Source organism: Phasianus colchicus, chromosome 24 (assembly GCF_987193195.1).
Source record: "Phasianus colchicus chromosome 24, bPhaCol1.hap1.1, whole genome shotgun sequence".
NCBI lineage: Eukaryota > Metazoa > Chordata > Aves > Galliformes > Phasianidae > Phasianus > Phasianus colchicus.
In genome coordinates this window covers 2,283,199-2,290,000 of record NC_143459.1, presented here as the reverse complement: position 1 = coordinate 2,290,000, position 6,802 = coordinate 2,283,199, and the positions used below count along the sequence as shown (strand labels likewise).

Here is a 6,802-nt window from a genome sequence, read left to right as displayed (position 1 = left end):
AGCAAAGGCAGAAGGGCTGTTTTCACCATGTGCCCTTGAATGGCCACGTCCTATCTAGCTAATCATTAGCCAGGCTAAACACAGCAAGGCCAGGCTGTCTTGGAGTTTTTCTCTGTACACGGGCTGGACGGCAGCTCCTGTAGGGCTGCAGCAGCTCAAAGCCCCACATGCAGGAGCGTTTGCCTCCTGCCCTCCCACGGCTGAATCCAAGCCATCCTGAACCACCACTTCACAACAAACTCAGAGCATTTTTCTCTGCTGCAGTAGCAAACCCTTCAGAGTCTCTCGTGAGTGTTTTGCACCTTCTGATGATGCCAGTCTGGGCTCAGACCCTTTGTGTAACTGCAGCTCTCTGTCTTGCCCCAACTTAGGGCAGTGCTGTGGGGAGCATAGCTGGGCTAGGAGCCATCACAGGTGCCAAAAGAGGTGAGTGTGGGGTGAGGGACATTTGCAGAAGCCAGACAGACCACCTGTCTGGGGTCCAGGTGTGTGCTGGGCTGCTCTGCTGTCTCCTCATAGATCAGTGCTCTGGGGAAGGGCAGTGTGGGCATCGCTGCTGGGAACCCAGGGAAAACAGCACTGTCTGGGGCCTTTCCCCATCCCACCTGTCTCACCATCCTGCTCTGGGAACACAGGGACATGCCTGAAGCAGGAGCAGCTCTTTCAGGGAAGCTGTTACATCACCTGCAGACATCTGTGCTCCAGAGATGCAATGAGCTACAGCCCCTGCTTTGTGGCAGCATCTGTGGGGCTGCCCCACGGTGGGCTGTGTGCTGGGGGAGCTGAGCAGCCCAGGCTGGCTGCAGCAGGCAGGCTGCTGGCTCGTTCCCATACAAAGCTCTCTTTTTGCCCGGTCCTCCGGCCCAGGAGGGTCTTGGGGTCAGCAAGGCTCCTTCCCTGGAGGCAGTGAAGCAGTTGGGCTGTGTGGGGGAGGCGGGCGGCCTGCTGTTCTGCTCCTTTGTTTTGCTGGAGGAAAACAGGTGGATCAGAAGGGAACGCAGCCCGGCTGCAGGACGGCTGCAGTCCGAAGTCCCGCACTGCCCTGGGCACATTTCTGCAGGAAGGGCAGCGAGGAGCAGCATCACTTTGTGTGGAGGAGGAGACTTTTGGTCTGTCTGGGTGAGATTGGAGGGCTGGACAGAGTGCTGCCCTGCTGCTGGGACAGGGAGCAGAGCTGCCATGTGCCTTCGGCTCCGGCTGCAGCGGACGTCTGTCAGTGTCACATGAGCCATCAGGAGACAGATGGCATTTTACTGCCTGGCTGGAAGTCGCCCCTTTCTTTTCTTTTCCTCCCCCTTCCTTTCTTCTTCTTCTTTTTCTTTGTGTGCGTGTGTAAATGGAGAGGAAGACAGAGAGCAAGGAGAAGGGCTGCTTGCCTTTTGAGCAGTTGCCTGGTGCTTGCAGAGATGACCATCTCCATGTGACTGGGGCATTTGTGCTCTGCTTTCTGGCTGCTCCCCTTGCAGGGCTCAGCTACACGTGGGGCTGTGTGTGGGACCGATGCTGAACTGGGCAGGAGGGGTGGAAGTGTAACGTGGGGGTTCCATACAGCCCACACAAGCAAGCACACACCCTGATGGCTGTAGCCCTGATGGCTCCTGGTTCTCCAGGGCAGCCAGATCTGAGGAACGTGGTGAGGATTCCCTGCAATGGGGCAGGGAGGGTAAAGTGGATGTTGCATGCACAGGACTTGGGAAACACACTGCCGTGCAGCCAGCAGAGCTGACAGGGATGGATAACAAAAGCCCTGCACCTACAGGCTCATGAGCCCTTTAGAGACCACTTCGTTGAGCCCTGTCCTGCCCTTTCCCCATGGATTTTTGTGAATTTCAGGTCCTGGTGGTGCAGTCTGTTCTGCATGGGGACAATGTGTGGGACAGAAGGGAGCTGTGCTGTGGGTGAGGGCATCTTCAGGCTGTGTTCCTGGCTTTGGCCAGGCACTGGCCATTGTACTTCCTTAGTGGGAGCACTGGGAGACCTTTTCACCAGCAGAGAGGCTGCATCTTAAATTTGGGGCTGAAATCCAGCTCCTGACACACATCATGCTGTGATGCCTGAGTGAGGCTCCCATGGATGTCACTGATGGTTTTGGGCTCCTGCTGTTGAGCTGGGACACAGGTCTAATGAGCTCAGGAGCTCCATGCAATGAGCTGTTGTGGCAATAGGATCCATGTACACCTAAGCCCTTTGTAGCTCAGAAAGGCTGCTATGGAGGAAGCTTTTTGCAAGCTCGCTTGAAGGCTCCAAGCAGCAAGGAGCTGGTCAGCAGGAAGGAGGTGAGGACCAGGCAGTTCTGTAGCTCGGGGAAGGAGGGGACCTGGGGACAGCTGAGTGGTGACTGCAAGGATTACAGTGATCCTTCAGGGTACCAAACTGGACCTGGGCCTCCACAGCATGCCAAGGTCCTCCAGAAACCAAATGGTACCTAAGAAAAGGACCCTCAAGCCCAGATGTTCTGCAGAGTCTGGCTTCCCAGCTCATCATGGGAGCATCCTATTCCGTAGGATGGGGAGCTAGCAGTGAAAAGCTTCTGGCCTTGCAGTGAGTTTCACATGCACACAACACAAACACCTGGTAAACCCCAGCCACAGCTTTAGCTCCTGGACCATTGCTTTTCGTGCTCCCAGAGCTGCATGTTTTTGAGGCAGGGTGCAATGCATGGCCTACACGTCGTGCAGTGCAAGTTGTTGCTCTGTCTGGTAAGGCTCAACCATCAAGACAAAGCCTGAGAGTCTTTCTCTCTCCAAGGGACTGATGTCAACAGGGCACCCTTGCTGCTTTTGAGCATGAAGAGCTTAGAGATGCCCAATCAGACTGTCCTCATGCAATAACAAGCAGGTCTTGGCTGGAGCTGGAAAAACCCACCCACAGAGAAGTGGATGAGTAAAGGTGCAAGAGACGAAGACATAACCAGTTGGGATTAAACCTTATTTCATTCCAGAAATCAGTGGCATGGGCTCGGACTGTGTATATGGCAGCACACTGCAGAGCTGGAGAAGCATAAAGATTTTAAAAGTCTGGCATTTCTCCCCAAAATGTATTTATTAAAAGATGAAAATCAAGTTTACGAAAAAAATATTTTGGTAAATTCCATTTATTTCATTGTGCTTTTATCCATTTTTGTCTGATAATGCTGAAAATAAGCATTTCTTCCCAGTTGGAATTCAATACAGCACTTGCTATACCCTTGTCTCTTCTGGTGTGGAGGGCTCTGGATTCAGATGTGCATGTAAAGTTATTAATGTAACTTCAAATACAGCCGTAATCACTTATTTGGAATTTATTACATGGAGTAACCTCAATAAATGGGTGATAGGAGCTCAGTGGGCCTTTATTGGACACGTGGTACATTAACTGCCTTATTAAATATAAATTATGTGTATATTTGCGTTTCTAGTTCAAGGCTTTCACTCATTCTCAGGTACTAAGGGTTATTCCTGGTGAGTCAGTTCAGCCCTGCAGCAGAGCAGTGATGCACAGCTCTGCAGTGCTGCTGCATTGTGCTCTGCTCCCCCCAGAGCCACATCCAGCCTGGCCTTGCATGCCTCCAGGAATGAGGCATCCACAACCTCCTTGGGCAGCCTTTTCCAATGCATCACCACCCTCTGAGTGAAAAATCCTCCCACCCCCCTGTGTCCGGGCAGTACCTTATTTGCAGGTTCTTCCTAACACCAACCATAGTCCATTCCCAGTGCCAGTCATTCATGCACTGGGTTCCTTCAGCTGCCCCTAATGCTTTGGGCTTTTTGTTGTGCTGCTCTCTGTGCTGGGAGGTGAACACTAGAAAAGCAATGCTGCTAAGCTCTGCCAAACCCTCCTTCCATGCTCTGCTTTGTCCTGCTGCCAGTGAAAACCGTAAGCGTGCCTAAGGCTGAGCTCCCCACCTATCAGTACATCAGCAGTGCCTTGTGGTTTCTGTGGGCTCCTCATCTGTCCAGATACACGTGTGCTTCACCGAGCAGCCAGACCATCAATTCTCCAGTGTCCACAGTGTCTGCACAGGTCCTGGTATGGCAAATGCTCCCCACTCATGGCTCAGCTGCTGCAACAAGCATCTGCTTTGTGTACTGATAAAAACTGGTCTCACCCTCCTGTTAGCCCTAAGAGTGGCTTTTCTCCCTGTGTCCCAGCACCACTGAAGAATCCAGTGCTGTTTTATTGGCCCAGGCACTTGGGGAGAGCGGGCACCAAAATGCAGAGTCCTGTGCTCCTCCTGGGAAACATCACACATCTGATTTTTTCCAGGAAACCACTTAGAAATGTGAAAAGCTGAAACCTGGCCTGGAAAACAGCAGAGTGGTTCCTCCCTGGTTCTGAGATCACACATTTTGGGGTGCAGAATGGGTTGTGCCCATCATCCTACAGCTGTCCTATGGCACGAACAGAGATGCCTCTGTCAGAAATTCACCTGGAAGGGCTTCTTCATTAACACCCAATCTTTTAATCTCCTCAAGAAACAGAGCACTAGTCTGGCAAAATCCGTTTCTGTAAAACCCTGTAATTGCTCTTAATTATATTGTTCTATTTTAAGTCCTCGCAAAGAGTGGTGCATTTGTTGTTCCTCTGCCTGGGATCACAGGCAGATGATGAAGCCTGCGAGGGCATCTGAGTCATTATTCCTCCCCTTTATAAACATTTGGCCAGCGTGAACTTCATCTGCTCTTTGGAAACTTCACCAGGATTCAGGAGTTGCTGGCAGTGAGCAGCAATAGAGCTGCTTGCCCAACCTCCTGCAAAGCAAACAGAAAGTGGAGCAACATGAAAATGTTTGGTTCTGTGACTCCGGAGGTGACAACACCTGTGAGATGGGGGACTCCATCTTCTCCGTTCCCCAGCCTGGGACTCCAGAGCCAACCTTCTTGTGGGCAGGAAAGAGTCTGCAGGTCAAATCACGCCCTGCTTTTGCTCTTGCAAAACATCCTCGCCTTCAGAGCGTGCCTTTGGTGACGTGAGTGCAGCTTGCTTGTCTTCGGCTGAGTGCACAGCTCCTGGAGCACGTCAGTGCCGTGCTGCTGACGGATGAGGAGCAGGATGAGGAGCACCACGTGCCCCACAGAGCTGGCAAGGAGTGGGATGCAGTTCTGGGGGAAGAAATGGGCTGTGCCTGCCCTTTCCTGTTACCTGACCTGCTGTGGTTTGGTGCTCTTAGCTGAGCCGTGCCAGCATCCAAACCACGTAAGTGCAGCTTCAGTTATAACCTGAGTTACACACTGCTGAATCACTGTCCTGTGGAGGCAAAGTTTTGTTCCCTTGGCTTGAGTCCAGGTGTGATTTATTTATCTATTTTTAATGGAAAATTGGTGGGAAGTCTCTTTAACCATGGCTAAGTAATGCAAAGTGATGGCTCTGAGCAGGAGCAGGGGGAGCAGAGAGAGCGGTCAGCATGGTGCAGTGACATCCCTGTCTGCTGGCTCTGCCACTGTCCCATTGTAGGAGAACCACATACAAAATAATAAGGCGTGGACTCTGCTTGTGGATGTTGTGACCTTTGCAAGGCCCGAGGTGGATAGCATACAGCCCACTTGCAGAACCCAGGCTGGGCAGCAGTGCCAGGAGCTGGAGAAATGCCTGAGTGAGCTGTGATGTGAACAACCCCCAGTGGCCTTTGCAAAGCAGCTACTGACTGTGAAGCTGCCTTATGCATCCCTGTTTTGGAACAGCAGAGGCATGGGGGGACTCCTGTTGGGCTGAGCACTGCAGGGGTCCCTGTCTGAACAAACCTGCCCCACCTGTCCCTGTACCCACCATCTCCAGGTCAGGATCACGTCCAGGTAACCCATGCTGGTTTAATTTTGGAGCTGAGCACAGCAGCTGGGCTGCTACAGAATTCAGAGACATCAGCAACTGTGTGAGGATGGGCTGCCCCGCAGGGATGGCTGATGGACACAGACTCTGCTTGGAGTTTGTTTCCTGTGTTGCCATGACACAAATATGTTCTGCCTGTTATTGTCACTGGCAATTAACATAATTGTTTGTTGCAAAGCCCACATTCCAGGACAGAGCTGCTGAGCTGACCCAAACCCCAGCTGTACTTTGTTTGGGTTTGCAGCCCCCAGCCTGGTGGGTGGGATGGGGCCCTCGGCTTGGGAATGCCAGAAAGCAGCATTGGGAAGGAGCAAGGGAGAAGTCAAGCTGCAGTTAGGAAGGTTGTAGTTGCCCATGAGCTGGCATTGGCCAGACTTGGTGTCCCAGGCTGCCTCAGTCTCTTGCCATGTGCATGGTTCCCTCTGAGAGCCCTACTCTGGAGCCATCTCCCTCTGCTCCACCCTCACCTGGGCACTGCTGTAGAGTGGGACTGGGACACGTGGACACATCAGCATGTCCTCCCTAACACAGGGAACAAGTCCAGTACTTGTCCCATGACTATCCCAGTAGTTAGTGTCCTTCACTGCAAACTCTCTTGCAGTTTAATGATGAATAATCAAAGCAGAGTTTGAAGGCATCAGTGGAGAGAATGCCTGCGTGCCCTTGGCCTGATTTTGCATGAGACTAATGTGCTGAGTTCATGGCTTGGCTGGCAGCAAGAGTATGGCCATGTGCTGGAACTGCCTGGATTTCTGTATGTGAGAAGCAGCTGGAAATAATGCCCTGGGCTTTCTGCATGGATTCTGATCTTTTTGTCAGTGACACTGGGGAGGCCATGCTGTGCTGCTCTCTGTTCCCCCAAACAGACTTTCTTAATGCCCCGTTGGGTTTTCCCTGCCATGTCTCACAACTGCAGCAATCCTGCATAAACCAAGTCCTCCCTCTTCTCCAGACCCCTCCAGCAGAAGCAGGGTCCCACACACAGCCAGGGATGAGC

At 52.4% G+C, this 6,802-nt stretch overlaps 1 long non-coding RNA gene across 1 annotated transcript in view; it reads left to right on the top strand.

Moving 5' to 3' along the window:
* The window catches only part of LOC149915117 (uncharacterized), a 3,331-nt gene extending 349 nt beyond the window's left edge, over nt 1–2,982 (top strand). The window contains exons 1-3 of the long non-coding RNA XR_016459722.1: nt 1–287; nt 372–426; nt 2,749–2,982. The exon at nt 1–287 is cut by the window's left edge and continues 349 nt beyond it. This is a non-coding gene — a long non-coding RNA (uncharacterized LOC149915117). The remainder of the gene's footprint in view (nt 288–371; nt 427–2,748) is intronic.
* Nucleotides 2,983–6,802: the final 3,820 nt, after the last annotated feature.